This window comes from Canis lupus, chromosome 12 (genome assembly GCF_011100685.1).
Source record: "Canis lupus familiaris isolate Mischka breed German Shepherd chromosome 12, alternate assembly UU_Cfam_GSD_1.0, whole genome shotgun sequence".
Taxonomy (NCBI): Eukaryota; Metazoa; Chordata; class Mammalia; order Carnivora; family Canidae; genus Canis; species Canis lupus.
Genome location: NC_049233.1, coordinates 60896978 through 60916388, shown reverse-complemented (window position 1 = coordinate 60916388; position 19411 = coordinate 60896978). Strand labels below are relative to the sequence as shown.

Genomic DNA, 19411 nt, shown 5'->3' with positions numbered 1-19411 from the left:
TCTACACTTTTATATTTTGCTTTTTGATACTACAGTGGGGATTCTGTAATGTATAATTCTTTGTCATGTGGATTCCTCATAATGCTTTTTCAATACAGGCACTGGAGGAGACTGAGGCAAATGGAGGCAAGAAGGGACTTGTCAATGCCTGTGGTTCCTATCAGTGTCACTTTATCAATGTTGTTTTCTCTGGCTGCAGCAGTGGTTTTTAATTCCTAGCATAGTTTGGCTCTTTCCAAACCATCCTCATCACCACCTCTCCCCTCTGGGGGGGTTACCAGACCTAAGCTGACTTCCAGTTCTACATGACCCATCATCTAGAATTATATGTCTGTTTTCTAAAATTTCAGTATCACATTTTACAGTGCTTAATATATGATCAATTTTAGTGCACTTATGACATAGACAAGAGAGGACAGAAGACACACACCCAGAGTTTACTCTGCAGTTGAAATTGAGTAGCCAGGTCAGGGGTGAAGAATCATTCCTGAAAAGACAGACACTATTATGCAACTGCTTCTAGAAAATGTTATTATTACTAACAGAAAGGAAACATATAGAATAAAATAAAAATGACTTATTATTAAGTATTTTCTCTTAGTCCTTGATCTCAGTTATTTTCTCCAGGTCAACTACTCTGTATTAGGCTAGGTGTAGTACTGAAGTTCTTCTAAACAGAAAAGGCCTTTATACATGAATTGGGTTCTTTCAGGATTATCAGGTAGATTGAAGAAAGTTGAGTGAGCCACCACAAAAGCATCAGAATCTTGACTTGTCTTTTCTTGAGATAACTGAGAAGAGAATAAAGAATGAAGGAGGATTGGTATCAGTGACAGTTTAGTTAGAAAAACAAACTACATTAGCTATCGCAACAGAGAACATTTAATCTAAGAGACTGATTAAACAGATATTGGAGAACTTAAATGGTGGAAGGGGAAGAAATGAAGTAAGGTAGGAGAAGTAAATGAGAAAATGGATATTGCCTTCAGAAATGGGGAAAAGGTTGGGAGTTTTGAGAACCTAGAGGTCAAGAATAGCATATATACAGATTTGTGAATCAGGCATACAGATTTTGAACAAGTCTTTTTATCAGTAAGTAATGAATTCAGAATTTATTCAGATGTGATCAAATTTGCTTATCCTAGTACTCTGTCATTGGACTCCAATTCCATCCCCCCAAAAGGTATTTTGTTCTTTTTTGTTTATGGCTTTACATTGTCTTCTTATTCTAGAGCCAATATTTGTTATATCTCCCTCAAATACTTCATCTTTTCCTTAACTTAATCTTATTAATCCACCTTTCATACCAAATACTGCTGCCAAAGTTACCAATCTCCCTCTATAGTTTATCTTCTTAGTGATGACTCCTCTCATAAGGCCTCCATGACTTTGTGCTGCCAAAAGTCTTATTACCTGAAGCATTGTGCCTGTTGTTCACTGCTGAGAGTTTTGTATATAGGATCACTGTAATCTTTGTGTGTGAGGATTCCTGATCTAGAGTAGAAGGAGGAGTGAATAAAACTAATAACTATTTTTCATTTCTCATTGATAACTAATAAAAACAATTCATTTAATTCCTATGTTATGAAACTCAAACATAAGGAGCATAGGTAAAGAAATAGTGAGAGACTAAAGAGAGCAATTTCTGGGAACTGGGTGGGGAATATAGGATAAAAATGAGGGTTCTATGTGAAACTTAAAGGCAGTGCATAAAAAATCTGCTTGTGAATTTTATTATCTGAGCAAAGAGAAATACTGACAAAAATCGACTAGTTGCTATTTCCTAAAAAGGCAGCTATTCAGGACAATGGTTTTCTAATCTCCTTTGTGAATATAAGTTAAGGATATGTTACAGAGGCCACAGTTTTAGCACCACTTATAAATTCTTCTGGATATCACATTTAAAATGGAATCATTAAATTGTCTTTGTAAGTCTACCAGGATCGCATGCATGCACAGTATAACTATGTTGACCTGGCAATGAGAATAGAGTAAATTAAACCCAGGCACCCCTTATTCCAAATCCTTTGGTACTTTTCCCACTAAATTCTACTTCTTAATATAGAATATGTTGGCACAGCTTATGTAATAGTATATTCAAGGTGAGAGAAAGAATAAATGTACTATTCAGATACATTCCTGTTTTAAATTTCATAAGACAAATACTTTTAGTATGGTTTAGTTTCAATATCCCAATTCACTTATTATTCAATTCACTATGCAGTGATATGAATAGAAAAAAATGAAGTTAATACCATCTACTGATCTGGCTTTCCCACTAGAGACCAGCTTTCTTACTAATTCAGTCATCTTCCTCTTACTAGATAAATTTGTGCAGCCACTCAGTCTTTCACGCTAATTGAAAAAATGCTGATTTTGTGCACTGATGGACTACAAAACTTCATTGGAGAGTTTCTGTGATCATAAGTACATTTGATCATTTTAAATAGAGCTCAGGGACCAGATAGCATAGAGACTAATTCATCTCTGTTTGGAAGGTCTGTACCCAGCATAAAGAGGCATTTCTAATTCTACTCATTACTTCTTCTAAGAAAAAAAAGTATTTTAAGTATTTTATCAGAGTTCTAATAAGAAAAAAATTCATTTAAATAATGTAATCTAAAGTCTATAGCTGATTTTTGGATATCATAATTAGAATGCACAGAAATAATCAGTGAATAAAATTACTAATGGGCTTTAACGTTATCTTATTTTTATTTAAATTAGATGTCAAAATTAATTTTTAAGAGTGTACAATTCATGCCTTCATATCTCACCAATCTGTGGGTACAAATAATGTGAGGATTATTTTAACATCAATGGTACATTTTCTTGTCTTCACAGCTGTGGTTCAGCTTGTAGATCTTTGTTCTATTTGCCATTTTAAAGGAGCCACACAGACACTAACTAAAGACATTCTAATACCCTTAAAGTAGATAATACTTAAAATTTTTGTCCCAAAATGTAAGCCTGCATTGGTAATAACTGCCTTTCTCCAAACACTGTATTTACTTGTATCCTGAAGCATTATTGTTTCCCTTGAACAATGATTATGTGGCAGGCTTTGCATTTTAGATGCTTGGGAATTTAATGATGAATAAGAGCATAAAGGAAAGACTATGCTCTCATGAACTATGCATCTTCAGAAGATGATGAGAGATGAATAATAAATAAGGAGACATAAAAAGAGAAGGAAAGAAATTGTAAATGAGATGAAAAAATAAAGAGGTGGATGTAGTAGAGAGTGATAAGGGCAGATGCTTTTTTATACAGAAGGATCAGGGAAAGCTTTCCTAAAAAAAAAAAAAAATCTGCCCTGAAGAGAAACCATCCACAAAACAAGCAAACAAATGAACCAAAACTAAAGAAAAAGTGTTGAAGATAGGAGGCACTGTAAATGAAAATCACTTAAGAGAGAATAAATGGGTTGAATTAAAAACAAATAAAAAACATAAAGGTGATGAGTGAACTGTAACCAGAACCTTTGAGTCACTCACGGAAACAATTAACTACGGGGTTTTCTCCCACAGCTCCCTGACATAGTGCGTCCTTCTCTAGATCTACCAAAAATAAGCTGCTTTCCTACTCCTTTTAAAAATAGAATCTTATATGATATATAGGTATCTGTTATGATCCCATTAGAAAATAGAAACCAGTTCAAATAATTCAAGAGAATATAATAAAAGGACAACTTTTAGACATGTGGGAAAAGTTAAGACATCCAATAAGTGATATTAAAGCAATCAGACTAACAATATCTAAAAATTGCTCTCACCTCTAAGAATAAAGAGATAAATTTGGGAAATTATACTTTTGGAATCCAGAGAGAGCTAAAATTATTGAGTAGTGGACAAGAGGAAATAAAAGTAGTGCAAGAGAGATTCAGCTGCTGCCAAACAGGCTGGAACAGAGGGCAAGAGGGGGAAGACTATCCCAGCCTCTCCTTGTCTCTCTCACCTCCCCATCTCTTGTCAATATCTCTCACTGGCTGAACACAATAACATACTAGCTAACAAAGGAGCACAAGAAATGCAGTGACTTAGGGTAAACCTCTGAGGCATAGAACAATAATGAAAGAGATGAGAAAACATCTGAGGTGTGGGAGGTGCTAACTGAAAAGAACAAGCATAGCATGCAGCTAGATACTTGTGGATAAGATAAAGAAAGGTATATTCTAAAAATACAATATGTGAGAATCAAATTCAGATAAGCAAAATTTCCTTACACATATCAGTGAAATTCATTAAAAAAGAGGCCTAAAGTTATCCCTGACTTGGAAATATGTCCTTATAAAATTTAAAATTATAAAAACACTTTATTGATTGAGATTAGTCATTTGTCTAAATCCAGCCCTAAGACATAATTTGCAACATTATTAGTAAACAAGTTAGGGAGAGAGATTTCAGTTTTCTTTTGGGAGGAAAATTGGGAAGTAGATAGCAACAACCAAAAACTGTAGCAACCAGACATAAAGTTTATTTGATGACTGCTTAATGGTTATTATTTTGACAATGAATGAAAATCTATAACTGTGATTATCTTGAAAACTTTTAGGGAAAAGTATACCTCAATCTGATTGATTAAATCAGAATAAATCTTAATAAGAAATTTGGTCTTTTCACACCCTCTGGTCTCAATAAGCAAATTTCTCACTCATTAATTCAGTTTTATTCCAGGATCCCACTAAGATACTAAAGTAGAGTGCGTTCTTGGCTCATTCCACCAAGATCTCAAAGCACTATGAGAGTGGTGGGGCGGGGCGGGCGGGGATCAAATAAGGAAGTAGTGAGTGGAAAGTTCTTTTGAACTACCATAATAAATAAGCTAGTAGTATTAATCTTTTTTATTTTTATTTTTATTTTATTTTATTATTTTTTTTAGTATTAATCTTTTTTAAAAGATTTTATTTATTCATAAGAGACAGAGAGAGAGGGAGAGAGAGAGAGAGAGAGAGAGAGAGAGGCAGAGGGAGAATCAGGCTCCATGCAGGGAGCCTAATGTGGGACTCTATCCTGGGTCTCCCGGACCACACCCTGGGCTGAAGGTGGCACTAAACCGCTGAGCCATCCAGGCTGCCTGTATTAATCTTGACCAGGAGGCTTCTGGCATAGTTGTTTGAGAAAAAAATAAAATCTGAAAAGGGCTGCTCCTGTTCTGCTCTTGCTTCTCTACCATCTTTACTTGAGATGATCAGAGTTGTCTTCTATACTTGCAGATGTTCAAACCAATGATCCAGTTGACCTAATGTGTAAAATCAAGGTAGTGCAAAGATTTTCAAATATGAAAAACTGGAAAAACAGGGAAGGGTTTTGACTGCTTAAGATGGTGATTTCCATAACCTTCTCTCCTTAGACCACTAGAGTAGGTGGGCTGAACTATATGGAGTGAAGCTTTCACTGACTATAAACAGCTTCATAAAATACATGAAATAACTGTCTTCAGAAATTGGACAAAGGCAACACAGAACTGTGATCCTTGATAGAAGGAAAACAAACAATATGAGTCTCAAGATGACATTATATAAGAACAAAGAAAGAAACAACTGCTCTGTGACAACATCCAGAAAATGAGAATTAAAGTCACAGATTAGGAGAGAGTATTTGTGAAAGACACAGATTATACAGGGCTACTATCATATATATATGATATATATTTAAAAATGGAACAAAGGCCTAAATAGAGATCTCAACACAAAGAAATACATCTGGCAAGTAATCATATGACAATATATTCCACACCATTTGCTCCACATCATTTGTTATCAGGGAAATACACAGTAAAACAATGAGATGCTATTACTAACCTACTAGAATGGCCAAAATCAGGAACGCTGACAATACTAAATGCTGACAAGGATGTAGAGCAATTCACATTCATTGTGGTAAATACAAAATGAGAATACAAAATGGTAATGCCACTTTGGAAGACAGTTTGGCAGTGTCTTGTAAAACTGAATATACTCTTGCCATGTGATTCAGGAAACATACTCCTTGATATTCACCCAAAGGAACTGAAAATGTATGGCCACACAAAAGCCTGCATATGGATGTTGATAGCAGCTTTACTCATTAATTGACAAAACTTGGAAGCAATCAGGACACCTGTGTGGCTCAGTGTTTGAGTGACTGCCTTCAGCCCAGCACGTAATCCTGGAGTCCCAGGATAGAGTCCCACAAAAGGCTCCCTGCATGGAGCCTACTTCTCCCTCTGTCTGTGCCTCTGCCTCTCTCTTTCTGTGTGTTTCTCATAAATAAATAAAGTCCTTTTAAAAAAAATAAAAAAATAAATAAAAACAAATAAAAAGCAAATGTTTAAAAAAAACTTGGAAGCAATCAAGATGTTCTTCAGTAGATAATGGATACATAAGCTGTGGTACATTCAGGCAATGGAATATCATTTAATGCTAAAAAGAAATGAGCTATCAAGCCATGAAAAGACAGGGAGAAATCTTAAATGCATATTTCTAAGTGAAAAAAAGCCAATATAAAAAGATAATATATATACTGTATGATTTTAACTCTAAGGCATTTGAAAAAGGCAAAAATATGTGGGACAGTAAAAACGAGGCATAAAAAGGTTGTCCACACATTTTTAGGACAGAGAAACTATTTTGTATAATTGTGTAGAGCTGGATGCATGTCATAAATTTGTCCAAACCCATAGAATGTCCAACACCAAGAGTAAATTAATATAAACTATGGATATAAACTATGTCCATCAATGTAGGTTTATCAATTATACCAAATGTGCCATTCTGATCGGGGGGATGCTAAAAATGAGGGAGGTTTTGCATGTGAAGGGGCACGGACTACATGGGAAATATCTCTACTTTTCTTTCAATTTTGCTGAAACTTAAAGTGCTCTAAAAAGTTATCTTAATAAAAATTAAAAACCTGATAGTATATTCGCCCTACTATATTTTATTATTATTATTTAAAGATTTTATTTGTTTAATCATGAGAGACACAGAGGGAGAGGCAGAGACACAGGCAGAGGGAGAAGCAGACTCCCTGCAGAAAGCCTAATGTGGGGCCTTGATCCCAGAACTACGGGATCATGACCTGAACCAAAGGCAGATGCTCAACCACTAAGCCACCCAGGTGCCCCACCTTGCTATATTTTAAATTTACTTGGCACTTGTGATCCTTTTCTTCTCTATGATTTATCCCTTTTATATTGGGTGTGTCTAACCTATGCCTGTCTATCTCATCAATGTATTTTAGAAAAACATATCTTGTCTAGTTTCACAAGTTCACAGCTTAGGATGAGTCATAACTCAAGTCTCACTCATATCTGATTAATATTTTGGATAAGATTTTGGACTAAGACTTGATGATAGAAGGACTTAAGATTTTTGTAATAGGATGAATATATTTTGGATGTGAGAAGAACACAAATTTGGGGGACTTATAATGTAGAATGCTGTGGGTTGAATTGTGTCCCTCCCCAATAATTCATATGCTGAAATCCTAATCCATGCATCCTCAGAATGTGACTGTTTTTTAGAGATAGACTCTTTATAAAGGTGATTAAGTTAAAATGAAGTAATTAGGGTGGGTCATAATCCAATATGACTGGTGTCATTATAAGAGCAAATTTAGATAAAGACATGAACAAAGGGAAGACAACATGAAAATGAAGGAGAAGATGACCATCTACAAACCATAGTGAAAAGCCTGGATGGATCTTTCCCCCTTGACCCTCAGTAGATAGAAACTCTGATGATACTCTAGTCTCAGACTTCTGGCTTCCAGAACTGTGAGAAAACAGATGTCTGTTATTTAGTCTATCTAGTCTATAATACTTTGTGGTAGCAACTCAACAGACTAATATACATCCCAAGAATTTTAATCAAGAAGGCTATTAAGAAGTATACCACTGTTACTCAAGAAGCAAAGAATGAGATCTGCATGAGAGACAAATTATAATGTTTAATCTTTGTGCTTTTCTTTTTTATTTTTCTGGCTCTCTGGTTAAGGTTTCTAGAATAACTGATGCATTTTACTGCTTAATTATGAAATCAGTGATATCCGTAGTTTTAAAAAAAAATTATGTATTTATTTGAGAGGAAGGGGGAGAGAATGAATAGGGAGAGGGACAGAAGTGAGGGAGAAGCAGGGCTACCCACTGAGCAGGGAGCCCAATATGAGGCTTGATCCCAGGACCCTGGGATTATGATCTGAGCTGAAGGCAGATGCTTAATTGACTGAGCCACCCAGTGTTCCAATGTCTCTAGTTTCAATATTGGTTTTTTCATTCCATTGTTCTCTTGTGCAATACTTGGTTATTATTTATTCTTGATTTGGTACACCATACAACATATTGACCAACTGTTGAGATTTTTTACTCTGAGGTGCACCCCAGCTTCTTTTGATATCATTTTCTTGTAAGAAATCATTATTTTATCTGATTAGTTGAAGTCAACCATAAAGTGACTTATAAAGATATAGTAATCATAGCTACAGTCCAGACAGAAAAATAATGTCCTTTTAGCTAGTCTAAAAATTATTAGATTAGGGATGGGATCAGTTCTCGTGGTTTAAGTTTAGCACTCTTGCTCCCTGTTTGGACAAACTATAACCATAATCTTTCTCCTAATACTGTTTATATTATATTACTTAAGTGTGCATCCTCTCCAGGATCTTTATTGCTGCTACACAGTCACTGTCCTCTAAATGATTCAATAAATTATCTTCTAAAGAAAAACAAGAAAATCTGTTTAGAACCGTACAGTCAAAAACTGCATGCATGACCCAGACTTATCAGACAATAATACAAAACTATATTGATGACATTCTGTGATGGAAATGATCTACTGTTCGGCTTAGTCATGAATGATCAAAAAGAAACTGAGAATATGAACCAACATATGAAACAATTAGGGATCAATTATATTCTCTCTCTGTGCTAAACAATTCTGTGACCAAATAAACTTCTCTGTTTCTGTGCTCAATAATACTTGTACCTGAGGAAATAATTTAGCTACATGCTCCAGCAAATATTTGTTCCTGGAAGATTAGACTATGAGAAAATTAAATTAGCTCAGTTGCCCATATGAACGTTTTGAATATTAAGGCTTTTCCACCAATACAAAGCTACTTTGTATAAACTCTGCTCAATTCCAACGAGTCCTCTACCTAGGATAATCTATTTTAAAACCATTGAGCTCAGGTCATGAAACTCTGCATATATTATATTGTAAATCCTGATGAGACAAAACTGTTATTTACTCCATGTAATGTTCTCCATGAATAACATTAAGTCCAATAACTCAGCTTTCCTTGATCAATTGCTGGTCAATGGTTTGGACCAATATTTTTTTTAGAGCAATGAAGAATTTTAATCAGGTTTATTATATGCAAATCTACATTTCAAAGATTACCATGTACAGAGGCCAATGAATAGGTTTAAGCTTCTAAATTTTTCAGATTTATCTTTTCATAATTATTTTTCATGTAGATCTTCTTACAGTTAAAAGAATAGTTTTTAGATAGTATTCTAGGCTTACTTTATATATAAGTACAAATCAGCATATACATTATACAACCAGATCAACAGCAGGTTTTATAAACTTTCTGTGTGGTAATATTAATATTTAGGGCTATCCGAGCTAAGGACTAATCCCAATTTCAAATAACTATAAACTGGAATTGCCAACTTGAAAGGCCGGAAATCAGTCAGCCTGTTTTCCAGCAGCAATATCAGGGTCAGTAAATCCAGTCATCCAGTTTTAAAGAGAAAATATTGACGTGAAAAATAATCAAATTATTTAATGGAAAATACTCCTTCTTATTGTTCAGTGAATAATTTTATATAATTCACTAGTCAACAATTCCCATTAAATTCACACTCCTTTCAATGTACATGCAATTCATACTGCATTTAGAAGCAGTCTCAGCACATTTTTATACATTGAACTATAATCCTAACACCAACCAGCTTCTGTTCATGTTCAGAACTTGTGATTACTAGGAACATTTCTCCTAGAATTGTTCAGCCCCTAAGGCTATTGATCTGGTGCCAAACCTTGCTGCATTTCTCCATCTATTTTCTCCATTTATTTTCAACTGATGTGCTGGGTTTGACCTTTGCTTTGCTCTGTAATTTCGTTTCTCTGTGGTTTCTTATAATGAGTATGTCTATGACAATAAATCTTTCCTTGAACATAGTTCTTGAATTAACTATAATTTATAATAGAGTAGCTTATCTACCATGACTTATTTTGGGTACTTCCAAATGCTTATCTTAGAATTCTTAATTACTAACTAAACTTTTATTTATTTAAAACAGTCATATATAATCACATATTTTTAAAGCTTTTGTGATTTATGGTCATGTGCCTACATGAGATCTTTGAATTTGAAAGCTACAAAAGTGTGTAAATCATTATAAATACTAGGTGTCATATTACTATTTTACTACAGTATGAATTTTCATTCTTTTTTTTTTAATTTATTTATTTTTATTTATTTATGATAGTCACAGAGAGAGAGAGAGGCAGAGACATAGGCAGAGGGAGAAGCAGGCTCCATGCACCGGGAGCCCGATGTGGGATTCGATCCCGGGTCTCCAGGATCGCGCCCTGGGCCAAAGGCAGGCGCCAAACCGCTGCGCCACCCAGGGATCCCTGAATTTTCATTCTTTAGATAAATTGTATTATATAATTTAAATCCTTTTGATGAAATTTTTCTAGAGTCACAGTGACAGCAGGTGTTTTTGTGTAGCTATGAATGAATCTATTTACTTCATTTCTATGTTGTTGTGGTACTCAGTTGATTTCTAAATACCTCTTCCCCTTTGCCCTAAATCCACTGATTTTCTGGTCCAGCCTTAAGTCATTAAAATTCCACATATGTCAATTTCCAATATTAAGAGCTTTCCTAAAGTTCAATTTCACTGAAAATTCTGCCTCTAATGTATTATTTGAAGATGATATGGAGCCAATATTAGGGATGTTGGTGGACTTCATATATGGGATGCTTCTCAACTTTTCAAAATAGCCTTGGAAATGGGTACCTGGGTGGCTTAGCTCGTTAAGTGTCTACTTTTGACCTTGGTCATAATCCCAGTGTCCTGGGATCTAGCATAGCATCAACTTCCCTTCTCTGCAGGGAGCCTTCTTCTCCCTCCCGTTTGCCCCTCCCCCCACTTGTGCTTTCTCTTGCACATGCTCTATCAAATAAATAAATAAAATCTTTAAAAATATAACCTTGGAAAGATAATCTAAACCTGACTGATATGCATTTATTGTGTCTCTAATAGGCAAAAATAATATTTAAACTCTCTTAAAGCTTGAGATACACAATTTAAGGGAAGGTCACAAACCTAATTTAGCTCAATAACACAGCTTTGAACTTCATTGTTGGAGCCACAAAAAATCTGGTACAGTGTGGTGTCTGATATTTATATCAAAGGAAAAATTGACCTTTCTTTGTCTTAGGCATACTCTAAACTGTATAATCTAATGGTCCTTCCACTTTTAGGTGGCAATTTGGTACTCATTCGGAATTACTCATTTTGTATCCCTGCAATGTATGTGTAATTCAAATTACAGATCCACCTATTTTTTTTTATTTTTTTACGTTTTTATTTTAATTCCAGTTAGTTAGTATACAGTGTTATACTAATTTCTGGTATGCAATGTAATGATTCAACCATTCCATTCATCACCCTGTGTTCAACAGGACAAGTGCACTCCTTAATCCCCAACACCTATTTCACCCACCCCCACACCTCTCCCCTCTGGTAACCATCAGCTTGTTCTCTATAGTTAAGAGCCTTTCTCTTGAATTTGTCTCTCTCTCTCTCTCTCTTTTAATATTAAATATTTACTATGTAAATATTAAACACACTACTGCTCAAACAATAGGCTAAATTAGAAATCAAGTGCAAAATCAAAATATGTCTCAAAACAAAAGAAAAAGAAAACAATATTCCAAAACCTATGGGATATAGCAAAAGCAGGTCTTAGAGTGAAATATATGCTATCAAGACTTACATTAAGAAAACATGTTCAAATTAACAACTTAATATTATACCACAAGGAGCTAGAAAAAGAAGGAACTTAGCTGAAATTTAGTAGAGGCAGAAATAACAAGGAAAAATCAGAAATAAAACAGAGGCCAGAATAAACAATAATATAGCATTGAGGTAATAATGAGCTTAAAAAATAAACAAAATCGGCAATGCTTTACATTAACTAAGAAAAAAGAAAGAAATCTCAAAAATCAAAATGAGAAATGGAAAAGAAAACAGATAAACACAGAAATGCATAGTGTGATAACAGATTACTATTAACTCTTACATACCAACAAACTTAGAAAAAAAAATAATAATTCCCAAAAATGCACAGGTTACCACAAGTGAATTATGAATCTTGAATCCAAGAAAATCTTGAATCCAAGAAAGAGGAAATCTTAGACCAATAATGAGAATGAAAGTTGAATTAGGAATCAAAAATCTCCCAGCACAGAAAAGCCTGAGACCACATGGTTTCACTGGTGAATTCCACCAAGCATTTAAAAAATAAAAATTAATGGCAATCAAAAAATAATAATAATTAATGGCAATCTTTGCCAAAAACTTAAAAATAATGGAATAGAGAGAATATATTTGAAATCATTCCACAAGGCCAGTACTATCCTGATACCAAAGCAGTGTAAAAACAATACAAGGTCAAAAAAGGCTAGTTTGTCTGATATGAGTATTGCTACTTCAACTTTATTTTGACATCAATTTGCATGTTTCTCCATCCTCTCACTTTCAATCTGCGGGTGTCTTTAGGTCTAAAATGAATCTCTTGTAGGCAGCATATACAAGGGGCTTTTTAAAATCCATTCTGACATTTTGATTGGAATGTTTAGTCCATTTACATTCAGAGTAATTGATTTATATGTATATTTATTGCCATTTTATTATTTGTTTTGTCATTGTTTCTGGAGATTTTCTCTGGTCCTTTCTTGTCTTTGTTACTTTTGGTCTCTCCATTGCACTTAAAGAGTCCCCTTTAATATTTCTCACAGGGCTAGTTTAGTAGCCATAAACTCCTTTAGTTTTGTCTGGAAAGCTCTCTCTCCTTCTATTCTGGATGATAGCTTTCGTAGATACAGTGTTCTTGGCTGCAGGCTTTTTGTATTCAGCACTTTGAATAGATACATCATGCTTCTCCCTCCTGGCTTGTCAAGCTTCCACTGAGAAATCTCCAGCTAGCCTTATGAGTATTCTCTTGTAAATTAAGGACTTCTTTAACTTGCTGCTTTTAAGATTTCTTTATCACTATATTTTGCTATATCGCTATATTATGTCTCGGTGTTGGCCTGCTTTTAATGGGAGTTGATTTTGATGGGAGTTCTCTTTGCATCTCCTAATCTGGGTATGTTTCCTTCCCCAGATTGGGGCAATTTTCTACTATTATTTCTTGAAATAAATGTTCTGCTCCATTTTCTCTCTCTTCTTCTGGGACTCCTCTAATACGAATGTTATTGTATTTGATGGAGACACTGAATTCCCAAGTCTATTCTCGCGTTGCATAATTCTTTCTCTCTTTTGTTCAGCTTTATTATTTTCCATTGTTTTGTCTTCTACATTTTTAATTCCTCTGCTTCTTCCATCCTGTTGCTCATTGTCATCTCCTTTGCTCCAGGGAAATGTCTCTGTGAATGCTTCCCCTTAGGGAAGCACACAGAGAAGAGCAAATAATATCCCCTACTGTGTGCCCCAGGCATTTTTCAGATGCTGTTTCCACACTGTCTGCCCCAGGTTGTTTGTCTGCCTTCTCTCCAGAAGCAGCACAGTGCCCTCCTGGCCCTATCTCAGTCAAGCCTACTAATTTTTAATTTAAAATTCAAGGCTTTAGAGTCATGGAGTAGACATGGGCCTGCACTGATCTTCTGTGGGAGGGACCTACCACACTGGGACTTGAGACAAGCTTGACCTAAAAGGGCAGTCTTGCCAGAGTGCAGGATAGTGGGACTTAGCATAAGCAAGTCAGGCAGCTAGCATTGGTGCTGCACTGCCTCCCATCAGTGGCTGTGTTTATGCTGAGAGGCAGGAAAGGGGAATGGTGTAGGTCAGCTCCCCTGTTTAAAAAGAAGCATCTATGTGAACATAGCCCCCCAGGAATACTCTCCTAGATGAGTGAATTATCTTCCCCACTGTGTGCCCCAGATGTTCTTCGATTGCTTTTTCCATGATCATCTCCCCCGGTTGTTTGTCTGCCTTCTCTCCAGGAGCTGGGCAGTGTCCTCAGTGCTCTATCTCTGCCAAGCCCATTGACCTTTAAAACTCCAGACTTTAAAAAAAAAAAAAAAAAAAACTCCAGACTTTAAGTCCCTCTGGTTGCAAGAACTCACAAAATTCAGTCCCTCTCATTTTCTAAGCCAATGGTTTTGGGGAAATGTTCTCTTGTTCATTCCCCTGTGTGCTTCTCTCTCTCCCTTCTCCTTGGCCACAGGTACCTCCCCTTCACAGCAGCTGTGATCCAGTTCTCCCCTAAACCATGTCTCACTTCCTCACACTTCCTTATCTTCTTTGGTATGGACTCTTCTCTCCCTTTTGTTATGGAGTTTGTTCTGTCTTCAGACTACATTCTAGAGTATTTAGGATGATTTGATAGTTATCTAGTTGTGTTCCTGGGATGAAAGAAGCCTAAAGTTCTCTTACTCCACTGTCATCTTGGAGGATCTCACTCTTTCTCTTTCTTCTCCCTTTGTTCATCTGTTTTGTTTCTTAAATTTCACATATGACTTAAATCATACAGTATTTGTCTTTCTCTGACTTATTTAACTTAGCATTATTCTTTCTACCTCCTTCCATGTTAATACAAATGGCAAGATTTCATTTATTTTATGGATGAATAGTATCTGAATAGTATATATATATATATATATATATATATATATATATATATATGATATCTTTATCTGTTCATCAGTCTAGGGACATTTGGGCTCTTTCCATAATTTGGCTACTGTTGATAATGCAGCTATCAACATTGGGGGGCATATACCATTTGAAATCTGTACTTTTGTATCCTTTGGGTAAATATCTAGTAGTGCAATTGCTGGATCATAACACAGTGCTATTTCTAACTTTTTGAGAAACCTTCGTGCTGTTTTCTACAGTGGCTGCACCAGTTTGCATTCCCACCAGCAGTACCTGAATGTTCCTTTTTCTCCACATCCTCACCAACACCTATTGTTTCTTAGGTTGTTGATTTTAGCCATTCTGACAGGTGTGAACTGATATCTCACTGTAGTTTTGATTTACATTTATTTTCCTGATGATAAGTGACTTGTGGCCATCTGTATGTCTTCTTTGGAGAAATGTCTGTTCATGTCTTCTGCCCATTTTAAAATTGGATTATTATTATTATTTTTTGGTGTTGTGTTTTCTAAGTTCCTTATATATTTTAGATAGAAACCCTTTATTGGAAATGTCATTTGAAAACATCTTCTTCCATTCCATAGGTCGCCTTTTAGTTACTTCTGCTGTGCAGAATCTTTTTATTTTGATGTAGTCCCTATCGTTTATTTTTGCTTTTGTTTCCCTTGCCTCAGGAGACATATCTAGAAAAAAATTGCTATAATTAATGTCAAAGAGTTTGCTGCCTGTGTTCTCTTCTAGGATTTTAAACTAGGTTTCAGGTTTCCATTTAGGCCTTTAATCCATTTTGAGTTTATTTTTGTGTATGGTGTAAGAAAGTAGTCCAGTTTTATTCTTTTGCTTATTACTGTCCAGTTTTCCTAACACCATTTGCTGAAGGGACTTTTTCTTATTGCATATTCTTTTCTGCTTTGTAGATTAATTGACCATACAGTTGTGGGTTCCTTTCTTGGTTTTCTATGTGTCTATTTTTGTGCCAGTACCATACTGTTTTGATTACTACAATTTTATAGTATAACTTCAACTCTGTAATTGTGGTGCTTCCAGCTTTCTACCTATGTTTTTTAAGCTACAGAGATCTGTGGAAATTCTATAGCTGCAGTCTATGTTAGCCCATCCTTACTGACACAACCAATTGGTAAGTTCCATTCACTTTTATGATATATAAAACTATCTTAGAGTGTTTACTTGATATGACAAATCAATTATTCAAAGAGTAGAGTCTCATCTCTATTATGTCTTTCCTTTGTTCATTATTGTTCATTATTTGAGAGTTATAATAATTTTAATCCTTTCTGGCTTTCCTTTTACTTCTTAGACAACTGAAATCTATCTTGCACCACGATTTCCAAAATGGAACTCTAATAAACTGCTTGATAAGCTTCTTCCTGACAAAACCAATCAATCTTTTTCAAACTTCATCTTATTCGTGTTTTCTCCAATATTAATTCTTCCTCTTTGGACTCCCACTTTTTTGGTTTCCAGAACATAATTTATTTTTGGATTATTACCTACCCTTCTTGGACACTCATTCTCAATCCCTTGATGGTAGTATTCCTCCTCTTGCCAATTTTCTAAAACTAATATCTCACAGTCTCATCCTTAGCAGTTTTTCTGTCATCAAACATTGCTTTTTAACAATCTTCCTCACTTCATGATCTTCAACCTTTCCCTAAAGAGTCTTCAGCTTTTACATTTTTAAAAAAGCTTATTCCTTTTTTTTTTTTTTTTTTTTAGTAATCTCTATATCCAATGTGGGGCTTTAAGGTATGACCTCAAGATCAAGAGTCACATGCTCTTCCCATTGAGCCAGCCAGGCACCCAAGTTTTCACATCCTCTACAAGCTTTGCATTAGAATTTCTCACCATCCAGAGGATATCCTTTCTGTTGTGAGACAAATTACTTTTATCACAACTACTCTGTCTTCATTATCATATAATCACTAACGCCCCCAATTTTTTTTAAAGATTTTATTTATTCATGAGAGACACAGAGAGAGACAGAGAGAGGCAGAGGCACAGGCAGAGGGAGAAGCAGGCTCCATGCAGGGAGCCTGATGTGGTACTTGATCCCTGGTCTCCAGGATCACGCCTTGGGCGGAAGGTGGCGCTAAACCGCTGAGCCACCCAGGCTGCCCTGTACCAAAATTTGGCTTTAATTCTGTATTCTTTTTTTTTTTTCTTTTTAGGTATCTTTTATTTTTATTTATTTTTTATTTTTATTTATTTTATTTTATTTTTTAAATAATACATTTATTTTTTATTGGTGTTCAATTTGCTAGCATACAGAATAACACCCAGTGCTCATCCTATCAAGTACCCCCCTCAGTGCCCGCCACCCAGTCACCCCCACCTCCCGCCCTCCTCCCCTTCCACCACCCCTAGTTCGTTTCCCAGAATTAGCAGTCTTCCATGTTCTGTCTCCCTTTCTGCTATTTCCTACCCATTTCTTCTCCCTTCCCCTCTATTCCCTTTCACTATTATTTATATTCCCCAAATGAATGAGACCACATAATGTTTGTCCTTCTCTGACTGACTTACTTCACTCAGCATAATACCCTCCAGTTCCATCCACGTTGAAGCAAATGGTGGGTATTTGTCATTTCTTTCTTCTTTCTTTCTTTCTTTCTTTCTTTCTTTCTTTCTTTCTTTCTTTCTTTCTTTTTCTTTCTTTTTTTTGTATTTGTCATTTCTAATGGTTGAGTAATATTCTATTGTATACATAGACCACATCTTCTTTATCCATTCATCTTTCGATGGGCACGGAAGCTCCTTCCACAATTCGGCTATTGTGGACTTTGCTGCTAGAAACATCGGAGTGCAGGTGTCCCGGTGTTTCATTGCATCTGTATCTTTGGGGTAAATCCCCAGCAGTGCAATTGCTGGGTAGTAGGGCAGGTCTATTTTTAAATCTTTGAGGAACCTCCACACAGTTTTCCAGAGTGGCTGCACCAGTTCACATTCCCATCAACAGTGTAAGAGGGTTTCCTTTTCTCCGCATCCTCTCCAATATTTGTGGTCTTCCACCCACAGTCCTGAGTTGTTTCCTATTTCCTCCTTTTTTTTTTTTTTTTTTTTAAAGATTTTATTTATTTATTCATGATAGTCACAGAGAGAGAGAGAGAGAGAGGCAGAGACACAGGCAGAGGGAGAAGCGGGCTCCATGCACCGGGAGCCCGACGTGGGATTCGATCCCGGGTCTCTAGGATCGTGCCCTGGGCCAAAGGCAGGCGCCAAACCGCTGCGCCACCCAGGGATCCCTCCTATTTCCTCCTATCCTATAGCTCACAAAAACATCATTTTTACTTGCTTAATATGTGTTGAATTTGTTCCCTCCTTATGATCATCACCGCTGTTGCATTTATGTGGGACTTTATCCATTATTTCAGAGTATGTATTTATATCCATACTGGATAATTATTTCAAGTCTCATCATTCCCTGCCTTACTTCATGAGGCAGAAGATAATTCTAAAATTAAAAGTTGATCATGTCTTTCTTACTTACACTATTTCCATGACTCCTCCACCAAATTCTTAAAAATTTCCCTTGTTCCATACCTTAGGGAGATATATAAACAAAATACATAATGGAATATATAAATTTATCTGATGATAAAGGAGCAGAATCTTTTTCTCTGACCTCTTGCTCCAACTCCATTTCTACTATACACAGAAATGACCCTCTTGGAATCTTCGGGGCTTCTTGGAATTATACTTTGAAATCAATAGTAAAAACCATACTAATGCTAAATGCTGGCAACAGTATGACATAAAGCACAAATTAGACATAGCACATGTCACTTTTCATTGTCCAGCTTTGCTTTATTTTTATGTCTTGTCTTTACTACATAGGACATTTAGCACTTATTTTTAGTTTCATTTGTTATTTTGTCAGCCTAAAGTGCATTCTCTCTTGGTATTATTCCTGGTTTACTTTTGCTAGAATTAATTAAAGTTAGTTGAAAGCTTTGCTATTGGATCTATACTAGAGGTTGTTGTATGTACAGTTCCTGTCCTTCTCACTATTTTTCCATGTGGCTATTTTAAAATAGATTAATCAAAATCTTAGTTCAATATCACAGGCTGCAATATTCAAAGCCTTCCCTGGAATTTTTGAAGTTGGTTATAAAGAGAGCAAAAAAGAATGTCCCTTATTATTAAAGATAAAAAACTCTTGAGCTGTTAGATTTCCTTCATTTTCTGTGAAACATTCTGCAACAAAAGAAAATAAACTGACATGTACAGCAATGAATGATGGTAAGAGAATTGTGGAAGCACTTGAATCCTGCTCTAGTGGTTCCTGGGTTTTGCTGCATCTTTGCCCTACCCATGAATTGAAAAGATTGAGTGTTCAGTCTTTTCTACACTCAATCTTTTCTTCTATTGTGCAAATTGCTTCAAATGTCCCTAGAATAAATACCCTTTTGCATTAGCTAATTTGAATTGGGTTTACTTATACCTAAAATATTTTCACATCTACACTATACCCACAGAATGTGGTAATACATTTAACAAAGTTAAAAATTTC

General features: G+C 35.5%; 1 long non-coding RNA gene across 2 annotated transcripts in view; it reads right to left on the bottom strand.

Annotated features, from left to right (window-relative positions):
* Positions 1 to 567: 567 nt before the first annotated feature.
* The window catches only part of LOC111098181, an 80688-nt gene continuing 61844 nt past the window's right edge, over positions 568 to 19411 (bottom strand). Inside the window, exon 7 of one of the 2 annotated variants that reach the window (XR_005367474.1) lies at positions 568 to 791. This is a non-coding gene — a long non-coding RNA (uncharacterized LOC111098181). The remainder of the gene's footprint in view (positions 792 to 19411) is intronic. The other variant, XR_005367473.1, reaches the window with a different exon arrangement.